We start from the raw sequence: 9,043 nt of genomic DNA, 5'->3' as shown, positions 1-9,043 counted from the left end.
TCATTTGGGGTTAAGCAAAGTGATTTTTTCCATAATCCCCTGATAGCAGCTGTTCATGGGAGCAAAACTATGTAAACTGTTTTTGATGTTTAATCTTCTTAGAAATTATACCCAGTAATAATTAGAATATAAATATCTTTTATAGAGCTTGAGAAATACTGGTGCATGGGGTGCAATATGGAAAAATTGAATTAGTGATGTAGGGAATATCAAATAACTAGTTATTCGATGAGGAGAAAACATGGAAAGAATGAAAATCAAAGGGCACTGCTTCGAAGTTAATAGCGCCGATGGATGAAATACTGCTTGCCCAACACATCCCATTTTGTTATGCCTCTGCTGAAAGGCAAACGGAGCTTGAGCAGCCTCCTTCCCCCAGAGAGCAAATAAAAGAGATTTAATTCAAACAAAAGCGGCTGAGGACAAACAAGGGGAAGAGATACAGTGGAAACTGGGGAAGGAAAAACAAAAGGAGATAGGCAGGCAGTATTAAATGAACAAATAACACACTGGCAGTGAGACGCTTTTGCAGGGGGTAATTACCAGGAGAACAGGGAAGGAGAACTCCCTGAACTGGAATGGCAGCCAAGAATTGACTTTGCTGGCAGATGCAATTGTCCCCAGGCCATCTTGCCTTTGATTGTACCATTTTGAGCATCCCCTGTACCTTGAAGCATCCCCTGTGCCTCCCAACACCGCCCTTCTTTCTGGCCATCTCTCTTTTTCTTGACCTTGGGCAGCAGTTAGTTACATGAGGGCAGAATGTGTGGGATGTTTGGTGGCTTTCTGCCCAGGCAACATGGGCATGACTATCTCAGAAAGTCCCTGAGCAGCCCTGAAGCTACTGGAAAATGATTGTGTTTAGGTCCAATCCAGCTCACAGTGTTCCCTTTATTATTCATTGGAAGCAGGTGGATGGTCCAACGCAGCTTGTGTACCAGAAAATTGACTTTGCATTTTTTCTCTTATTAAAAAAAAAAAAAAAAAAAAAAGCTGAAAGTTTGCTGTTCACTTTCCTATCTTATTCTTCCATTTCTTCAGGATGCAAAATTCACTTTGCATACAACCTCTAGATTTTATCTTGGAGCAGGTTTGCTAGACAATTTTATACGTAAGGAAGTAGAAGTGAGTGAAAAACAAATCAGCCTTCCATAGGACTCATTCCAGTTTGTGTGAGAGTCAGAGAGATAGTGATTGCATACAAATGGAGCTATGTAGGGGATGAAAGGAATTCCGTGGTAAGCCTCAGACCCACAGCTGGTGATGGCAAACTGGGCATGAACCAGCATTGTGTCCTTGCAGCCCAGAAAACCAACAATATCCAGGGCTGCATCAAAAGAAATGTGGCCAGCACGGTGAGGGAGGTGGTGATCCTGCCTCTCTACTGCTGGTGAGACCTCACTTGGAGTACACTGCCCAAATGTGGAGTCCTCAGCATGGGAGAGACATGGCCTGTTGGAGTGCATCCAGAGGAGGGCCACAAAAGTGATTCAGGGGATGGAACACCTCTCCTATGAGGACAGGCTAAGAGACGTGAGGCTGTTCAGCCTGGAGAAAGGAAGGCTTTGGGAAGACCTGAAAGCAGCCTTTCAGTATCTAAAAATGGGCTATGAGAACAAAGAGGGAAGAATCTTTAGCAGACTCTATTTTGATGACACAAGCGGAAACCGTTTCAAACTAAAAGTGGGGACATTTAGACTGGATATAAGGAAAAAGTTTTTACAATAAAGTTGGTGAGGCACTGGCACTGGCTGCCCTGAGATGTGGTGGATACCCCATTCCTGGAGACATTCAAGGTCAGGCTGGATGGGGCTCTAGGCACCTGATCTCACTGTCAGTGTCCCTGTTGAGTGCAGGAAGTTGGACTAGATGGCCCTTAAATGTCATTGTGAACCCCATGTTTCTATGAGCTCATTGGATGCTAGTTGTTCACAGTAGTGGAACCGTACTTTTGCCCAGCAAATGTTAGCAAATGTCTCAGGTGATGATGGTTGTTGCCCCTTTTTCTAGGATATGACAACCTTTCCCAAGGTGTGCTTTTGTCCTCAGCAATGCGAACAGACACGGCTGCATGCACTCACAACCTGATTAAATCTCTGTGAAATAAGGGAAAATTACAGCAGCAGAAGTAGGTGAGTCAGGAAGCCGGAAAAAAACTGCTAGAAAACTACTTTAGAGCTCAGGACTAGGTCATTGTTCCCGTTCCTTGTGGAAACTGAATAACTGCAGTAAAGGAGAATAAGCTACTTAGGCTGGAATAAAATCCATGAAAATCTAGAACTAGACCTTTCTTCATACGCTATAAGTGCCTGGAGCTGGAGAATAAGATGTGATGTTTCAGGCCTCAGCAAATCAGGGGGTAAGGTGACACCCACCCTATATCCAACATCCATTGAAACAGGAATCTTCTTTCTTCTTAGGCCTCAAGTTGCACTTCAGCACCTGGGGAAATGTTGAAGTAGCTCCTCAGAAACCAGTGTAGAGAAGTCAAACGCACAGAAACTTGAGAACAACTTCCTGGAACAGCAGAAGTAGAAGATTCCGGATCTCTTGTGGAAAAATAGGAGAAGAAAGAGGGAATCTTGACTCACTCACTGAAGTCCTTCAACATTTAAGAGAAATCACCAGGTGCTGGAGTGGATGCAGAGCATGAAATATTCTCACCACCAGTTGTATCAGCAGACAACTCAAAGATCTGGGATGACAACCACCTTTTACAATCACAGTCACAGACTTACCAAGGTTGGAAAAGAACTCCAAGATGATTCAGCCCAATTGTCCATCTACCACCAATATTTCCCCACTAAACTATGTCCCTTAGTATCACCTCTAAACTTTTATTGAACGTCTCCAGGGGTGGTGATTCATCCACCTCCCTGGGTAGCCCGTTCCAGCACCTGCCTACTCTTTTGGAGAGGAAGGTTTTCCTAATATCCAACCTGAACCTCTCCTGGCACAACTTGAGGACATTCCCTCTAGGCCTGTTGCTAAATATGTGGGAGGAGATGCTGATCCCCACCTCATCACAAGTAGTTGTAGAGACTGTTATCCATTTCTGCTTTTTTATATTTTTTTTAAATCTTGCTTCCCAGAGACTCAATTGGCCACAAGGGATTGAAGGCATCACCACAGTACAAGAAATCAGTGGGATTTTTGTTTAAAGTGCACATTTTATCAAAATGGCACCTCATGGGACTCTATGCACAACGGACATACACCAAGAATGCTGCCCACAGAAATGATATTATTGATAATATTACTGAGAAGGGTATATTGTGATATGTTTTTCACGGAGTCCTGTTTTATTCCATCAAATGTCTGGCTCAGGCCACAGTCTGTCAGCAATGCAAAGGGAGGGTGAGATTTGTGTTGTTGCTAAAAAACACATATTTTCTTGTTTTCACAAGAAAAATTTGCATTATTCAGGCTTCGTGGTTGACATGCCTGTGTTTCACGCAGAATTACTGTGAGCTCAATGAAATTCTTCTTTTTAATTGTAAATTAATTGTAAACTGACATCAGTCTGGGCAGAAATGAGCATAACTCTGATAGCTTCCCTCTGTGCGACTGTCAGGGACTTAAAAACAGGGCACTTGGTGTCACTGGTACTTACCAGGTCTGTTTTCCTCCCACACAGACCTGTGTCCATGCGGGCTATAAACAGCAACTAATTGGCACTCTTAACTCAAAGTCTGATCTATTTAAGCAAGCAAGAACAAAATCTGTCTGCAGCCTAATAAAGGTATAAGATGCTTTGATGTCACCTTTGAGCAACAGGGCAGATGCCAAAGGTTCTTCTAGTTTCGTTTTTTTTTTTTTCTTTAATTTTATTTTTGTTATCAAGTTTTCTCCCATTGCTCTTTTAGTGTTTTACACATTCTCTTTGATTTTAATTTGAAGCATCTACCTATGGAGATTCTGCCCCTTTCCACCAAAGCTTGCCTTTAAATACGATGTTAATGTTTTGTTCTTCTGTGCCAATGCTTCTGGAACAGGAGTTTAATTCAAACCTCAGCCCTCAGAAATATAACCTTTGGTTGAGAGATGGAAGTTTTCCCAGTGCAAAGGCAACAGCTAATTCACAGCCTGTGTTTCTGCTAAAGGGATCAGGGAAAATGACTGTGCAGGGCAGAGACCTCAAGCTGTGGTACATCAGGGAAACAATAGGTCAAGAATATTTTCTGAGACGTAATTTAAAGATTTCATGAGCTGTGAGTTTTCTTTTCTCTCTGGCATTCCTGCCCAGGCCAAGACAGTCTATTTACCACTGGTCTGGACATGGTACCAGGCAGCCTTCTCTAGAAAGACCTGCTTTAGGAGGAGAGTTTGATCAGATGATATCCAGAGCTCTCCTGCAATCTCAAACGTTATGAATATGACTGCTTATGCTCCAGCTTTATCCATTCCTCGTAAGGCGCTGGACTGCTGCCGCTCCTATCCACTTCCAAATAGTGTTTAGGCAGGTTCAGCTCCTTACTGGATAATGGATAGGACAACATGGAAAACAGCAAAAGAAAAATGACTTGTTGATTTGACATTAAGAACTGTGATAGAAATGTTGAGATTAATATGAACAGATAGGGACTGGGAACAGCAAGTGTGGATACAACAGAAGGAGAAAAGGCCAGGTGAGAGATCATAAGGAAGGCAGTGACAAACTCACATCCAGATACAACGAAGTGAGTAAATCCTGAAGGCTTGTATCCAGATGCCTCATATCCTTTGGGGACAAAATAGCATTCAAGATCAGGTTGCACTGGGCTCTAAGCACCCTGATCTGGCTGTAGATGTCCCTATTCATTGCCAGGGCCTATAAAGATCCCTTGCCACTCAAATAATTCTCTGATTCTATGACAGAAAGGCGTATTTCAACCCTACATATGGTCACCTGCCAAAGAAGGACTCAAGAGGTGATAGTTGCATGCTAAGACTGCCATCCCTGGTCCTTTGTGTCACCCTGGGTAAAACACACTGCAGGTTGGCTGACCCTCGCCTCTGTTTCAATTATGAAACCAGTTGTTTTCTTCTTTGTCTAGAGATATTTTGTGCTTTTTACTGAGTATCCAAGCATGTTTCAGATGTGCAGTTCATTCTTGCAAGGCTGTATTGAAAATTGTGCCAATATGCTCATTTGGAGAGGAAAAATGTAAATGCAGAGAGATGCATTGTTACATAGGATGTCTTTCAGCAATCTGAAAACTGGAACCAGGTCTTCAAATCCCAGAGCCTCCAAGATGCATCCAAGTTTATTCTAAATTCATTAACTCAAGTATCAGGGTATTAACTGAGACAGGATGGAATGAAGCATGAGCTAATTTATCCTTCTTGTGGGATTTTGCAGATACTGTTAGCTTTGTGCAGCATGCAAGGTTTAAGCTAGCTTTGATAACTCTGTACACTGTGAGAATCCTGCCACATTTATCTACTGCTCTGTCCAGTGCTCATCTGCCTCTTCTTCAAGGCAATGCTGTGACCGTGGAGACCTCTTATAGAGCAAATTTATTCTGTTTAGCAATTTTTGTGATATTTCCTGTGAGCAGCTATCCCTGTTTCATCTGAGCATCCCTCGCAATCCTGAGAAATCAAAGTTTTATTTAAGAGAAAAGAATAAAAAGCAGGGAAAGATAAAATAATAGTAAAATATAGTGAAATGGACCTCTCCCACACACAAAAAAAGAGGGAAAAAAAACAATAAATTTGATATTTAAAATTTAAATATATGTCTTTTTAAAATGTGAAACCACCTGTTCAACAAATGACTGCAATATCTCAGTGATTTTAAACTATTCTTGTTAGCTAATTATTTAAAAAAAAATAACTGAAGTAAAAATGTGAAGAGATGGTGAATGTAGATCACATGGAATCTACTGAACGTCCATCAGTGTATGTTTTGCTTCAAGTCTTTTCAACTACCTGAGCAAAAAATATGTTTTACCAAGCTAACACTTAAAAATGAGGAATGTTGTACAGTTAGCAACACTCTATGTATCTCAAATAAGAAATTAATTTGTAATTGTAAAACAATCCGAGATGCAGATGTGGATAGCATCACTGTGAATGTATAAGTATCAGTACATGTCTAAAATAGGTAGGCAGTCACAGAACTTTTGAATGACCATTAGTAAATCAAAGTATAACTATTCTGAGTTTCTACATGGTGACACTGAATTTAGTCCAAAAGACTAATGAAACCAGCAAAAATCTGTCCAGACCTTTCAGAGGACTTCAGTGCCATCCATGCAAAATTCCACATTAGAGCTAAACCTAGATCAAGTCCTTTCCATGAGAGCATAAACACATTAGGTCCTTCGCTGATTTTTGTATCGAGGATTTTACGGTTAGCAAGCATAATTAGTACATTCTAATTTCACCCTCTGAGAATTGTCTCTGTGTGCTTGTCTCTCTATATGCATGTAGGCTGCCCAGAGAAGTTGTGGAAGTTCCATTCATGGAGGTGTTCAAGCCCAGATTGGATGAGGCCCTGGGCAGCCAGACCTGGCAGGCAGCAACCCTGCCCATGGCAGGGGTACTGAAACTGGGTGCTCTTAAAGGTTCCTTTCATCCTAAACTATTCTACAATATGATATATATATAACTGCATACATATATCAGGTATATACGCAACCACACTCATGATATCTAACTATACCAGCACAAATCATTGCTTTTACTTCCATTTTTGGGGGGCATTTAGGTCACTACATCTTGATGAAATCAAATGACAGATAAACTATCATCTCCCTGTGAATGCTGTTCAAACATGTAGTTAATTTGTCTGTAAAATGAAAAGAAATGCGCATTTTGAGCTTGTGTAAATCCATTTTCCCTCAGCTAAGTGCTATTCTGACAGAAAAGATAAGGCATTGCTATTATAATGTGGCCAAGAGAGATATGTCAGCTTTACTTCATGAGGGAGAAGAGAATGTTACCTTTCCCAAATAAGTGCATTCCCCACACAAGGTCTGTTTTGACTGTATTAATGCTAGCCCTAGGATATAAACTGAATGTGTAAACATTTACATTCAATAAATCAGTAAGTGAAGACTAGCTTAAGCACTGTCTTTACACAAAGTGTATCTTCTTATTAATTCAAAACGTATTATGCAATAACTATAACATGCCTCAGGTGCATTTTAAAATGTATGTATATATATATATATATATGTTTTCATGCACTGCTCTTTATTACACATAGCAATTACTGGTATTTTGTAACAGTGGATGTCTGATGCATTTCAATATAATTTATAAACAGCTAATAAAACTAAAAAGGTTTATGGAGGCTGCCTGGGAGAAATCAGAGGTCTAACAACTGCTCTCAGTCAGCTGATTGGCAGGAGAAGACAAACAGTGCAGTCTGATGAATCATTAAGAAGCAATTTTGCACAGGCACAGCTTGATTATATAAGCACAAATAATTCTAGTTTGTGTTTCCAGCCTTTCTGCTGGATGCCCAATGCAGGCAGCATCAAGAAAGAATGACTATTTCAACTTCATCAGAGCAAAATGGCAGGTTCCTCCACGCACAGGACCTTCCATCATCTCAGTCACCGAAGAATCATGAAATCATTAATGTTGGAAAAGATCTCCAAGATCTAGTCCAACAGCCAACCCATCCCCACTTATTCACTAAGCCGTGGGCCTAAGGTCCACATCTATACTTTTCTTGAAACCTCTAGGAAGGAAGGAACCTGCAAAGGCCATTAGGTACAACTCCCCTGCAGTGAACAGGGACACAGAGTTTGATCAGTTGCTCAGAGCCCAGTCCAGTCTTATCAAGTTCCATTTGTGCTATGGAACAGAGATGCTCTGATATCAGAAGAAAGGTGGGGCAAACCCAGAGACTGCCTTACAAATAGTTAACAGCAGAGACATTTCAGCAGCAGGATTTTTTTTCATCATCCTTAGCTTTCATCTTGTCACTACTTCTTTTTTCCTCATCCCTCTTTGTTTTCTAATCACCCAGAGAAGAAGGCATTCATCTTTCACTGGTCAGAAACAGAAAGTGTGTGATGTGGGAGCCACAAGAAAATACACTGTTAGCTCTCCTGGACCTGTTGTTGCAGATGGGAGCTATCCAAGCTTGGGATAAACAAGCAGCCCAGATTCTTCAGGCCGGGTGAAAGAGCAGCATGAATATGCCTGCTTGCATCCCACGGGGGAATAGAAAAGCAATTCTTCTTCCCTGAGTGCACGCTGGAGCAGATGCATGCTCCTTTGAAGCCACCACAAAAGCATTGATTGACGTCAGTGGAGTCAGACTATCACCTCGTGGATAAGATAGTTTGAAAACAAAGCATGGCCAAAGCTTTGACAGCTCCTTTAATCGTAAGGCAAAGTACACACACACATACATACACACACAAATGTACAGAGAAAGGTGAAGTAGCAAATGTCTCCTGATTACTGAATAACTCATGCTCTACTTTTAAATAAGAAATCAAATTAATTTGTTCCACATTCAAGTTTCAAGCTGAGAAAGAAACCATGTGCTTCTTTCTTCTTAATCTGCTCTTTAAGTGGAAGTTTAAAGTATGAACTTTCTCTTCCCTTCCTTTTGTGGCGTGAAGGAAACTGCTTCTGAGATATCCTGTGGCTTCTGATGAATGGTACTTAAGCAATCCATTAATTTCAATTCATCCAGGTTTTAACCTGTAACAAAGCGGCCAAGTTATAATGAATGTGTATTAAGGTACTCAGCAATATCACCATGAAATTAATTATCAAAAACATTTTAAAATGTATTTGGCCTTTCTGATGACACTTTCAAGAGAAGTTGCCATTTATTGCCAAGTATCAGAAAGGGGTCAGGAGGACAGGAAAGGCACTGGAAACTGTCCATGTCTTCTACAATTACTATCCTTGATGAATATAAATAACTCTACAAAGACACACATCACTTATTTGCTGCTTATGAATAAAACGAGATTGCAGCTCTGTAGGCAATAGCAATCATGAAGTAGTTCATTGCAGTTCATCCTATAGAGGAACACTATAATTTGCATTAATACTCCTAGTGAGGTATCTTCAATTCTTTCTTTGT

Source organism: Centrocercus urophasianus, unplaced genomic scaffold (genome assembly GCF_019232065.1).
Source record: "Centrocercus urophasianus isolate 14NV4802_14NV808 unplaced genomic scaffold, USGS_Curo_1.0 seq_11, whole genome shotgun sequence".
NCBI classification, from domain to species: Eukaryota; Metazoa; Chordata; class Aves; order Galliformes; family Phasianidae; genus Centrocercus; species Centrocercus urophasianus.
This window is presented reverse-complemented; position numbering follows the sequence as displayed.